The 13816-nt window shown below is 47.6% G+C and overlaps 1 long non-coding RNA gene across 1 annotated transcript; it reads left to right on the top strand.

Annotated features, from left to right (window-relative positions):
• Positions 1-12243: 12243 nt before the first annotated feature.
• On the top strand, positions 12244-13505 carry LOC310935173. The gene is made up of 3 exons (XR_014592981.1): positions 12244-12457; positions 13021-13126; positions 13209-13505. It is a non-coding gene; the product is annotated as an uncharacterized lncRNA (long non-coding RNA).
• Positions 13506-13816: the final 311 nt, after the last annotated feature.

Here is a 13816-nt window from a genome sequence, read left to right as displayed (position 1 = left end):
TATTCAGTCAATTTCTGAATTTGTGCTTGACCTACCACTGAATGAGTGTCCGCTGGTTTATCTCAAAGAGCTGGATTTCTGTGTCTGCCATAACCCTGGGACTGTTAAGCACCAAGTCCCGGATGTGGTGGTAGTCCAATAGGATTTTTTTCCACCTGGGTGTGGGAACTCCAGCCTTCCTGGTGGTTGTCTTGTGCAAAGTGCACAGCCTTATGCACATGGCCTCAACCAAGCGGCTGGTGCTGGGCCACTGAGCTGGCCCCCCAGGATGCCCTATCAAGCAACGCTTCACACTCTCCACTCCCGGTGTGACTCCAGACCGCTTAGGCGCCTTAAAGCGGCCAGTTGTCAGTCGCAGCTGATGACGGGGCTGGTAGATCACCCGCTGCTTGTCACCATCAGGGAGAGCGGTCCACCGCTGGACGACCTGGGTCACCTCCTCCTCAGTGAGGTAAGCAGCTTCACGGAGACCCACCAGGAAAGCTGCAAGATCCTGGACCTTGTCCCACCCAGCGACCCCATCCGGTCCAATGACTGCTCCCTAATAAATCAATGTGGTTAATAGTGAAATGGAGGTATAGAGGCATTGGACTATATGTGAAATTAAATGTTATTGAGATTCAATTTAAATAGGCAATAAAGTGTCTTACTTGAGCCTCGTCTGAAGAAGCCTGAGAAGTCCCAGGCTGCTCTGACGCGGCAGCCGCAGCGGCAGCGGCAGGAGGTTGTCCTGCATCCTGTGACGTAGCTGGCAGTGATGCAGGGGCCTGAGGTGGAGTGGCCTGAAGACTTGATCAATCAATCAATCAATCAATCTTTATTTATATAGCCCACAGTTTACAAAACATAGTTTGTCTCACGGGACTTCACAGGGTTGGTAACATCCTCTGTCCTTAGACCTTCGACCAGGGTAAGGAAAAACTACCAGGGAAAAAAAAAACCCTTGTAAAAGAGAAAAAAGGGTAGAAACCTTAGGGAGAACCACAGGTGAGGGATCCACTCCCTGGACGGACAGACGTGCAGTAGATGTTACCCAAAACATACAATACACAATGACAAGAATAAAAAGTGAAAAAAAAAGTCTTTAAATGCCAGGATCATCTGGATCACTGGGTTTATCACAGCCTGTAGTGAAGACTGTTGTGGTCAGAGACTTGAGGATGACGGAGTCTTCTTTCCTGTCCTGACCTCATGTCGTTCACTGGTGTCAGCAGAACTGTAAGAGATTAAAATCAGTTAGAGATGTGCTATATGTAGTTCTATTTCATCCTTACTGACCGCCAGAGGCGGTGCTTTAGCACTGGAATATCTCCATCTCGCGCATGCGCAGGTCGAGTGTTTATACCAACAAAGTCACCCATGACCCCTGATGACGCCGGCTAGCCTATATCTTCCGGTGACATCAGAGGATCTGTTCCTTTTTTTCTTCTCGCTTTCGCAGGTAGACGCATGTCAGCGAAATTCTAGCTGAACTAAAAGCGTCCATTGCCGCTCCGTCGCTGGTAGCCTTGTGACAATCTGTCGGAGCTGCGAGCTGCTCGCCCTCCAAGGGCTGCGACGAGCGAAGACGGGAGGTTCGTCACGGTTCGCCGTGAACACCCCGAAATAGAAGTCGGATCAGCCGACGCTACAACTGGCTGAGTATACCAGGCGTCTTTCGCCTCCTTTGAGAATATGTCTTCTCTGTAAAATTAAGTCGGTGAAGGCGTTGTGCTCGCTCTCTCCCAACATTTATGTGTGTTAATTACGGGCGCTAGCGGTTAGCATTGCCTGCTCGACCTAGCGTCTGTATAATCGGTACACAGCTGATCGTAAGCCCCCTTCGTTGCGGTCATATGTTGGTGAAGAAAGTGTACTCGCTTCCTCTCCCCACGTCTGTACTTCTCCTATATCTGTGAGTAATCGTACAACTTGTACCGCTTTTTATCTGTACTTTACCATGTTATGAAGACAGCGTGTGCGCTCTCTCGACATTTGCGTTTCTTGTTAAGGGCGCCTGCTTGACCAAGCGTCTGTGTAATCGCTACACCCGCCGGTTGTACCCACCTACAGTTGTAATCCTATGTCGGTGATGAAAGTGTACTTGCTTCCTCTCCCGACATCTGTACTTATGCTATATATGTGAGTAATTGTACAACTTGTACCGTTTTTTATCCGTACTTTTCGCATGTTATGAAGACAGCGACATTGGCGTCTCTAGCTAGCGATCAGCATTGCTTTAATCGCTACACCGCCGGTTGTACCCACCTTCGGTTGTACTTTATGTCGGTGAAGCCAGCGTACTCGCTCCCTCTCCCGAAATCTGTACTTATACTATATATGTGAGTAATTGTACAGCTTGTACCGTTTTTTATCTGTACTTTTCCATGTTATGAAGACAGCGTGTGCGCTCTCTCCCGACATTGGCGTCTCTAGCTAGCGGTCACCACTGCTTTAATCGCTACACCGCCGGTTGTACCCACCTTCGGTTGTACTCTATATGTCGGTGAAGCCAGCGTACTCGCTCCCTCTCCCGACATCTGTACCTGCTATACCTGCAGAGGCTTGACACAAAGTTTGTGTAATCGCCACACAATGGGTTGTACCCGCCTTTCGTTGTAGTTGTATGTTGGTGAAGCCTGTGTACTCGCTCCCTCTCCCGACATCCGTACTTATGCTGTATCTATGAGTAACAGTACAACGTGTACTGCCTCTCTCCTTTTTACTGTCATGTGTCGGCGCAGACAGCGTGTGCACTCTCTCTTCGACATTTGTGTTTTTTAATTACAGGCACTAGTGTCAGCACTGCTGCTTAACTTAGCGTCTGCGTAATCTGTACATTATACATGTCAGTGAAGCCAGTGTACTCGCTCCCTCTCCTGACATCTGTACTACTGTTATCTGTGAGTAACTGTACAGTGAGTACTGTTTTGCGCTTTGTTTTTTCTTTCATGTGTTGGTAAAGACAGCTTGTGCGCTCTCTCTCCTACATTTTGGTTGTTGCGCTGGCGGTCAACATTGCTTGCTTGACCTAGCGTCTGCGTAATCGCTACACCGCTGTTTGTACCCACCTCCAGTTGTAGCCTCAAATGTCAGTGAAGCCAGCGTACTCGCTCCCTCTCCTGACATCTGTATTTCTGCTATATCCGTAGAAGCTTGACCTAGAGTCTGTGTAATCGGTACACAGCTGGTTGTACCCGGCCCACCTCTCGTTGTGGTGGTATGTTTGTGAAGCCAGTGTACTCGCTCCCTCTTCCAACTTCGTACTTCTGCTGTATGTATGAGTAACTGTACGATGTGTACTGTCTCTCTTTTTTACTCTCCTGTGTCGGTGAAGACAGTGTGTGCGCTCTCTCTCCCCTGACATCTGTGGTTCTTAGTTACGGGCGCTAGTGTCAGCACTGCTTGCTTGACCTTGCGTATGTGTAATCGGTACATTATACATATGTCGGTGAAGCCAGTGTATTCGCTCCCTCTCCTGACATCTGTACTACAGTTATCTGGGAGTAACTGTACAGTGAGTACCGCTTTTGCTTTGGGTTTTTACTGTGTTGATGATGATGATACACCGTTGGTTGTACTCTTCATTCTAGTCCCCTGTAGTTAGCGGACGTGTTCCACTAAGGCTAACTGTATTAGATACCTGTTGTGAAGGCGGTGTGTTTCACTCCCTTTCCCATCGCAGGTGTATACTACTACCTCTAGTAACAGCCACATCTTGAGCTGTGTTGCTAGGCGGGGATGGTTTGTATTCGGCGCAGCAAACCGACCTTTTGCTGGTGAGGGCAGTGCTCTCGCTCCCACTCCCAGCATAGGCGGGTGCTGTTGCCCTCCAGGTAGCAGAAGTGTCCACTAATCCTAACTGTATTCGGCTGTGCGACACCTGTTGGTGAAGGCAGTGTGCTCGCTCCCTCTCCCATCACAGGTGTATACTACTTACCGTCAGTAACAGCCACATCGAGCTGCGTCTGCTCGGTGGTGACAGTCCGTATTGGCGCAGCAAGCTGACCTATGCTGGCGAAGGCAGTGCTCTCGCTCCCTCTCCCAGCATCTGTTGTTTTTTCCACTCTACAGACGCCAACTGTCACCATGCTTGGTGACCACTCCTACACGACCTGTATGGCCTCTCTGCAGGAAGACCCTCTTCATAGTCGTCCAGTTCTGGGACCGGTGCAGTGGACGAGGATTTTTCCGCTTCCCCGCTGCCACGGTCGAACCGGAGGAAGATGTGCTCTCCGTGGCGGCTTCAGCCACCGAGTTCACCAACTATGGGGCCAATGTGGTTCCCCAAGATGCTGCCTCGCACATCTCTGGGGTGAGCTCCCGCTCCCCAGCCAGCAGTGGCGGGTATAACTCCATGGGTGCCACCATTCGCATGGCCCCGCAGGCTCAGCCGGCTCCCGCCAGTGCCTCTTCAGGCGTGAACCAGCCCAGATCCCCCACTGTTTAGACTCGCCGCCAGTGGCTAGCTCAGGGGAGAGTCTGGGGCTGATTATCGGCTTCTTTTTTCCAGCAGCAGCTCAGCTACTGGGCTGCTTTCACCACAGGCACTTAGGTGATTCCACCTTAACCCTACGAGTACAAATCTCAGTTCCGACACCCCCAACCTACAGCCTGGTCAAGATGACCATTATACGTGACCAGGCAGAAAAAAACCCTGTCACCAGGGGGTTCTACTCAACTTACTTTCTCGTGGAAAAGAAAGATGATGGACTCCGCCCTATCACTCAACTTGAGGGGACAACCGGTTCCTGAAGGTCACGAAGTTCCACATACTCAGTACTGCATTTTCTGCATACTGGCTTTTACAGGGGAATGGTTTACCTCAATGGTCCTGAAGGACGCGTACTTCACGTCCCCATAGCACCAGGCATTTTCTGCAGCTTGCTCTTAGGGCCACCATTATCAGTCCGGGGTGCTCACTGCTCCCGTTCGGCCTCTCCCTTCACCACTGGTGTTTGCCAGGTGTGTGGCAGCAGCCCTCTCACCCCTGCAGTCGCAGGGCATGAAGATCCTCAGAGTGATTTTCACAATGAGCTGCTTGGTACCCTCTCAGAGTACACTTTTCTAGGGGGTTGACACTGGATGCCGTTGCCATGAAGTCCTGTCCGTCACCTCGGCGTGTGGACGACATCCTCAGCCTCCTTCTCCTCTTCAGAAGGGCCGCTGCTTGCGCTACGCCCAGTATATGCGCCTCTTAGGCAAGCTAACAGCTTGTGGCTCCCTTAGGTCCACTGTCACTACGCCCCCTTCAGAGGTGGCCGAACAGTTTTCCACTTGTATGCCAAGTGGCACCAGCACAGGAAGCTTAAGGCATCACAACGCTGCCTCCTTGGCCTCCTGCCTCCTCGGCCTGCTCTGGCCCCATGGAGGGTGAGATTGTTTCTTCTTCAGGGCACGCCCATGGGCTCCATAACATCCCTTCAGGAGACTGTCACACATATGTATTCCTCACAGCTACGGGCAGTGCACATGGCACTGCAGCTTTTTCTTCAGTTCCTTCAGTAGAGGCATGTGCTAGTACAGTCAGACAATGTCTCAACCGTCTCTCTGACATAATTGCACACACTCTGATGTAGAGGTGGTATTTAATATCTGGGATGTTTTCGGCAGGGCAGAGGTGGATCTCTTTGCCACAGAGGAGTCGACCCATTGCCCCCCTCTGGTTCTCCTTGACAGAGAAGGCCAGCCCTTCTCAACCGCGAGGATGCCCTCGCCCACGATCGCCCAGAAGCTCTTATCTATGCCTTCACACAGAGCCGCTGATTCCTCAAACACTGCAGAGGGTCCTCCAGCAGGGCCACAACCTGCTACTGGTGCCCCCCCCCCCTTTTCTGGCCAGGGATGACACGTTTTTCCTCTGCTGCACAGGCTCTGCTGCAGCTCACCGCGGCGTCTCCCCGACAGGTTGGATCTCCTGTCTCATTTAGGGGGCCAGGTCTGGCATCCTGACCCTCATTGCCTCCAGCTCTGGGTCGGCCACTGCAGGGCACGACCTCTTGGCAGAGTGTTCAGACACAGCCCAATGTACCACGCTGAAAACTATGGAGCTTTCTACCCAAATGCAGTATGTGAACAGGTGTAAACCGTCTGCCTGGTGTTCCGACAGGGGCGAGGACCCCGTCTACTATACAACTACAACAATTCTGTAGTTCCTACAGCCACTCCCGAATGGCGGACGGGAGGGCTTATGTGGCGGTCTTTTCCTCTTGACACACTCAGGTCGATGACAACACCGTGGAGTGCCACAGACTCGTGTCCCTTTCCTTAAAGGAAGCCTCAAGGCTACAACTACCAAGGGTACAGAGAATTCTGGCTTGGGGTCTGCCCCCGGTGCTGGCGGTCAGTAAGGATGAAAATAGAACGAAAGTTACGTATGTAACTACGGTTCTATGAATCCTGGATGACCGCCAGAGCGTTCTGTCACTCAGAATCCTCGTGGTTTCGCGAGAAGATTCTGCAGGAACAGATCCTCTGATGTCACCGGAAGATATAGGCTAGCCGGCGTCATCAGGGGTCATGGGTGACTTTGTTGGTATAAACACTCGACCTGCGCATGCGCGAGATGGAGATATTCCAGTGCTAAAGCACCGCCTCTGGCGGTCATCCAGGATTCATAGAACCGTAGTTACATACGTAACTTTCGATTTATGTGCTACATCTCATGGGGGTACATCAGGTAAGTGGTGAGGGATGAAAAATCAAGGACGGGGTAGAGAAAGTGCGGCTCGTGCAAAGTCTGTGTGCTCATTCTAAGTGCATGATGGGAAATTCCCCCAGCAGTCTAAGCCTATGGCAGCATAAGATAGACTATTCTAATCAGGACATACCTGATCTAGCTTCGACTATAGGCTATGTTAAAAAGGTAGGTTTTCAGTCTCACCTTAAAGGCAGAGACCGAGTCAGACTGTCTGACTGAAAGCGGAAGTTGGTTCCACAGGAGAGGAGCCTGGTAGCTAAATGTTCTACCACCGATTCTACTTCTAGTTATTTTAGAAATAACCAGTAGACCTGAGTTCAAGGAGTGCAGCGGTCTATTCGGCTGATATAAAGTGATTAAGTCACAAATGTAAGAAGGTGCCTGATTGTTCAGGGCCTTGTATGTAAGTAGAAGTATTTTAAAATCGATTCTACTTTTCACTGGGAGCCAGTGAAGAGAAGCCAGGACAGGAGTTATATGGTCACGTCGTCTGGTTCGAGTCAGTATCCGTGCTGCTGCGTTCTGGACAAGTTGAAGGCTTCTCAGGGACTTACTAGGACATCCAGACAGTAAGGAGTTACAGTAATCCAGCCTAGAGGTTATAAAGGCGTGGATAAGTTTCTCAGAATCTTGTCTTGATATAATATTTCTAATTGTCTTGATGTTGCGAAGGTGGAAGAAGGCTGTTCTACATATATGCTTAATATGTTCATCCAGCGATAAATCCTGGTCAAACAGGACTCCTAGGTTCCTTACTGTAGTGCAAGGGACTGGAGTGTTACTGCCTAGGTTTAGAGCTCCAAGTGCTGTTCTTATATCTTTTGGCCCAAGGACCATGACCTCAGTTTTTTCTGTGTTAAGCATCAGAAAATTACGAGTCATCCACGTTTGTATGTCTATGAGACAATCCTGGAGTTTAATAGATGGGTTTGGGTCGTCCGGTCGTGCAGATACATATAGCTGAGTGTCATCTGCATAACAATGAAAATCTATGTTGTGTTTCCTGATAATGTTGCCTAATGGCAGCATGTACAGGGTAAAAAGAATAGGTCCAAGCACAGAACCCTGAGGAACTCCGTAGTTGACCTTAGTGAGTATGGAGGATTCCTCGTTTACACTAACAAACTGAAATCTGTCCGATAAATAGGACTTGAACCAGACAAGTGCCGATCCTCTAATCCCAACGTCTTGTTCTAGTCTATGTAACAGGATCTCATGATCTATAGTATCAAATGCTGCACTGAGATCCAACAGAACCAGTATAGAAGCCAGTCCTTTTTCAGAGGCCATAAGAATATCATCTTTTACTCTAAGTAGTGCAGTCTCTGTACTGTGGTGGGTTCTAAACCCAGACTGGAACTTTTCAAATACATTATTGCTACACAGGTGATTACACAACTGTGTGGCTGCAGCTTTTTCTAAAATCTTTGAAATAAAAGGAAGGTTTGAGATCGGTCTATAGTTACTCAGAATGCTACTGTCGAGAGAAGGCTTTTTAAGTAATGGCTTAATTACTGCCATCTTAAAGGCCTTTGGGACACAGCCGCTCAGTAAAGACATATTTATTTGATCTAGTAAAATATTACCAACTTGTGGTAGAGCCTCTCTAAGGAGTCTAGCTGGTATAGGGTCCAACTGACATGTAGTTAGTTTAGAGGAGGAGACCAGTGAGGTCAGCTCCCGGAGGCTTATAGGAATAAAATGATTCAATACATGTAAAGCTGGAGCCGCAATTAAGTCTAGGCTCGCTGTACTAAACTGGTTGGTAATTCTATCTCTGATCGTTTCTATCTTATCGTTAAAAAATGTTATAAAGTCATTACTACTCAGCGATCGAGGGATCGATGGATTCGTTGTATCATGGCTCTCCGTCAGCCTGGCTACAGTGCTGAAGAGGAACCTGGGGTTGCTCTTATTTTTCTCTATTAACTCTGAGTAAGAAGAAGTTCTTGCATGTCTAAGAGCTTTTTTATATATATCAAAACTGTTCTTCCACAAGACATAGTGACTGTCATTATGTGTGGAACGCCACGTTCTTTCTAACTTCCGTGTACTGAGCTTTAACGCTCGAGTTTGGGCTGTGTACCATGGGGCAGACTTGTCCCGGGTGATAACCTTTCTCTTAAGAGGAGCAACAGTGTTTAGAACTGTTTGCAAGGTTAAATTTGTGTTATCCACTATTCCATTAAGTTCCGTGGGGGTGATGTTTCTATAGTCATCCTCTGTGATAAAACATGGCTGGAGGGCAGACGAGAGCTGTTCAGTGAATTTTTCAACTGAACTGTCGGATAAACAGCGACTGTAATAATGCTGCTGTTTAGGATCAGTAACATTAGTAAGTACAACCTCGAATGAGATCAGACAATGGTCCGATATCAAAGGATTCTCATCAAATACTACCAAGTTACGTATGTCAATACCATACGTCAAGATAAGGTCAAGTGTGTGTCCATAACGATGTGTTGGTTTGTTAACCTGCTGCTTGAAGCCAATTGATTCAAGCAAAGCTTTAAAAGACGAGCCAAGACTATTATTGGCTACGTCCACATGAATATTAAAATCACCTACTATGATGATTTTATCTGAACAGAGAACTAAATCAGATAAAATCTGCAAAATCACTTAAAAAGTCGGAGTAGGAGTTCGGTGGTCGGTATACAACGATAAGCTGGAGTCTGTTATTCTGTTTAATACTTGAGTCTAACAGACTTAGAGTAAGGTGCTCAAATGATTCATAAGTACCCGTGGGTCGAGAGGTGAGCGAAAGTATACAGTCAGATATAGCTGCGACCCCTCCACCTCTGCCATTTCCTCTAGGGGTATGAACATTGGTGTGGGAAGGAGGCGTTGCTTTGTTTATAGATACATAATCATTCACTTAAAGCCATGTTTCTGTTAAGCAGAGCAAGTCAAAATCCTGTTCGTGTATCAGTTCATTCACAAGCAACGCTTTTGAGCGGAGAGAACGAATATTTAACAAACCACACTTAAAACTGTCCGTTCTCGGCTCGGAGAATGTCCTCGTGTTTATTCTAATGAGGTTACTATGAATGACTCCTCTCCTGTTTCTCCGTGACTGTCTAATGTATGGAGCCCTAGAGGCAGACACTGTGTTAATCCTAAATCTATGTTCATATATAGCTTTATCTTTATATATAGCATAGTCATTATCTATAGGGGGCGACTGAGCGAGTGGGAGCACAGAGAAGCGTGTTAAACTGCAACTCTGTTTCCTGGTCCCGACTGCTTGTTGTCACGTTTTGGTTCTAATAAACGTTGTCATATTTCTGGAAAGGAGGGAAGCTCCATCCAGAGTGGGATGAACACCGTCCCGTCTAATAAGACCAGGTTTTCCCCAAAAACTTTGCCAGTTCTGTGTGAAGCCCACGTTATTGTTAGGGCACCACCTTGACAGCCAGCTGTTGAATGATAACATGCGACTATACATGTCATCACTCGTTCTATTTGGCAGAGGTCCAGAGAAACATACGGTGTCCGACATCGTCTTGGCATATGAACACACTGACTCCACATTAATTTTAGTGACCTCCGACTGGCGAAGCCGAATGTCGTTGCTGCCGACGTGAATAACGATTTTATTGAACCTACGATTAGCTTTAGCCAGCAGTTTTAAATGAGATTCGATGTCGCCCGCTCTGGCCCCAGGAATGCAACAGACTGTGGTCGCTGGAGTCGAAAACTTTACGTTCCGTAAAATAGAGTCACCGATAACTAGAGTCGTTTCCTCAGCGGGTGTGTCGCTGAGTGGGGGAAAATGTGTTCGAAACGTGGGTCGGCCGGTGGCTAGCCGGGGGCTTCGGTTTAGAGCTACGCTTCCCACCGCGGACAGTCACCCACTCTCCCTGATTTCCCGGCTGCTCGGGAACTACTGAGGGGGCTGTAGCTAACTGTGATGTAGCGGTGGTTGCAGTTGCTGCTGCGGTTGCTACCGGGCTCGCACTCCTAGGCGAAGGATAGCTAATGCTAGCGACTAGAGGACTAGCTTCTACAGTGCGGAGCCGCGCTTCTAGCTGGCTAATCCTCGCCTCCATGTCCAGAAACATACTACATTTAATACACATACCATTACGCTAAATGAGGCAGAGGAGTAACTAAACATCGAGCACTGAGCACACGACAGAGCAGGGGAGCAAGAGGGAGCAGGAGAGTGGGAGAGAGAGAAAGAAGCCATTGCTAGTAAATGTGCTAAGCTAGGCTGTTAGCACCCGGCTCAGAGGGAGAGTACTGCACTTGTTTACAGACTACTATGGATAAGCTAGAAAGAGCACTTAGCTTCGGTTTTTGGGTGACGTGTGGGTAGTATCCCTCGTGACGAGTGGCTGCTGCTGCTCGAAGTCTATCGTTGAGTCCAAAGAAGAGAAGGATCGTCAGCGCATTCTGATGAAGATGCTTTGGAAACCTGAAGTAAAGTTACAGCAGACAGGTCTGTGAAATCTCAATGTTCTTACTTCCTTGAGGTCAATGAGGGCCTGTTCTCGAGACCACGACAGGGGTCATCCTCACAGAGCACAGGCACTGTGATGTCCTCCGTGGTCTCTTCATTGAACCCCTCATCTTGCAAGTCCTCATCATCGACTTGCTCCACCAGCCTGTCCTCCTCCTCTGGGTTCTGGAGCACTGCAGTCAGTGTTTGGCCAGTCTGACTGTACAGGTACTCTATTCCTAGCAGTTCACCTAGAAAAAAACCCCAGAAAAGATAAAGTATTCGGAATAGTTTATGTAATATATTAAAGGTTAAATTGATTTGTGTGTTTGTAAAAACAAACAATTATTTCAGTTATTCTCATGACAAATTAGTGAATGTCTGACCTGTGTATGTTCCAGGGGCGCGATAGCGCTCATCCCAGGATCTGCCAAGCACTGTTTGGCTGAGCCCATCCACTGCCTCCCTCAGAGCACTGCCATAACAGCGCATGGAAGGTGCTCCTTTCACAGCATCCTCCATCCGGTCGGCATTCCAGCGCATCAGCCCTTCCAGGAGATATGCCTGGAAATGTGCATCACTGGCACTGGTTCCTGAAGGTAAAATAAACAAAGAAGCATGTTTAACATTTTTACAACATATGAGACACATGTAATGGAATTATGACAAAAAAAAATGTTCATTACAACCAGGCATACTGAGAAAAACAGTGAAACTAGTGACTATGTATGCAATACCTGGGATAAATCTATTTAAGTGGAGGTGGAAGGACTCCAGGGAGGTTGAACCACGGGCACACCTGTAGCAGCTGAGCTCCACACCGCCTTTCTTCAGCGTGCCAGTCTTCACTTATGGCGCTTTTCCACCGGCCCGACTTTAAACGGCACTACACTACACGACACGGTTTAGCGAGTGTTTCCACTAGCGTAGTACCTGGAACTCGGCACTATTTTTAGTACCTGCGGTGGTGAGGTTCCATTCAGTGGTGCCGGTACTATGCGCAGGTACTATGCGCTGATTGGTCAAAACTGCCGGTAACTGATTGGCCAGAAGTGTCGTCACTGGGTGCGTCATGAGCGCGACATAAAATACAGGATGCAGGAGTCTATTTCACCATTTTTCAAAAAATAGTAGCGCGCAAATACTTGGACATGGCGACTCTGCATAAGAACACTCCATGGTCCAACGACGAGGTCCAGACTGTCCTGTGTTTAGTCGGAGACGACAAAATACAGAGAGCTGGACGGAGCCGCCCGTAACGAGCAGGTCTTGCCGGGAGTCGATGTCCGCTCACGGCGTACACAGCAACTCCAATAACTCTGCACACGCCAACGGTAAGTTTTTTATTTTCAGCCTAAGAGCAACGTTTAACTACTGCTGAGAATAAACTCGCTTAAACAAGACATTATAAAAGTAACATCATGTGTGTCGGTAATCTCTGTCCGTCTGTTTACACGAGACAACGTAGTTGGCTAGCTAGTTAGCAATGTCGCTATTAGGTGCTCAACCTACAACAAAACATTACGTAAACCTGTAAAAGAAACCAGATTTGTACAAGTCATGAATTAGACTTACTACCGTGTAACGTTTTGTCTTTGCGTGTTAAAACAGACTAGACCAGAATATACAGTATGGGTTCTATATTTACATTATAGACAGAGAATGAGCATCGGATATTATATGTCTATATTACACTTTTGCAAAAAGACAGTATATTGCACATGGGATGAGGAGCCTGGTTATATGTTGTCTACTGAGAGCTAACAGCTGCAGGGAGGAATAAAGGATAATAATAATGATAAAGCTCCTTCATTTAGGGTGTTTCAGTCTGTGGCTGAATATATATATATTGTTATGCGTGTAATTACAGCGTATGTATACACTTCTTTTGTTCAAGAATCCCATTCCATATGTGAGGAGTGTTCATCCACCCCAGCAGAGCCATCAGCTGCTTCGTTATCGGGGGCACCAACTTCGCCACAGACCACAGATCTGTGCAACTGGTAAGAAATAATAAACATGATTTACAGCATTTGTGTATTTCCTTAATGGTTTGATTAATAACCCCTTTTCTCTTCTCTATAGTGTTATGTAGGGAAGAGAAAAAGAAGCACACAGCTGTCCTCGCAGAGCTTCAGGTGGAAGATGTTCAGTAGCAGAAGTGGAACCGGACACAACGTAACCGCCACACCACGGGAGTGCTGCGTTCAACCACGCATTCCTTTGAGTGATTGGGCAGCTTGTCCAGGCAATAGGTGGCAGGAGCATGTGACCTATTTCCTCCCTCCTGTCCTAGGACTCCACCACCTATGTACAGTTTATTTGATTTGCTGTGCAATTTAACTTTGGTTTGCTGTGTTTTTTTGTTTGAATAAACAACAATGTGACTTATGTGATTACGTCATGCGTATTTCTTTTCTTTTAATTGTGGCAGCCTTTACAAACAAAACGTATACAGACAAAAGGAGACATCTCTGCAGAAAGTACAAACTTTTATTTGTAATTCAGTGAAAAACAGTACAATAATAAAGCATTTTACAAATTCACAACAAGTGACACATCAGGCCCTCACCTACATCTCTGCCCTCCTCTACACCCTGTGCCACTGCCACCACAGGTTCAACCACTGTAGCTGCTGTGTGTGCATCTCATTCAGTGTCATAGGTCTCACCATGATTTTCACACAGGTTATG

This window comes from Microchirus variegatus (assembly GCF_963457635.1).
Source record: "Microchirus variegatus genome assembly, chromosome: 12".
Lineage (NCBI taxonomy): Eukaryota > Metazoa > Chordata > Actinopteri > Pleuronectiformes > Soleidae > Microchirus > Microchirus variegatus.
The sequence above is the reverse complement of the archived record's forward strand: the minus strand, read 5'-3'. Positions and strand labels throughout refer to the sequence as shown.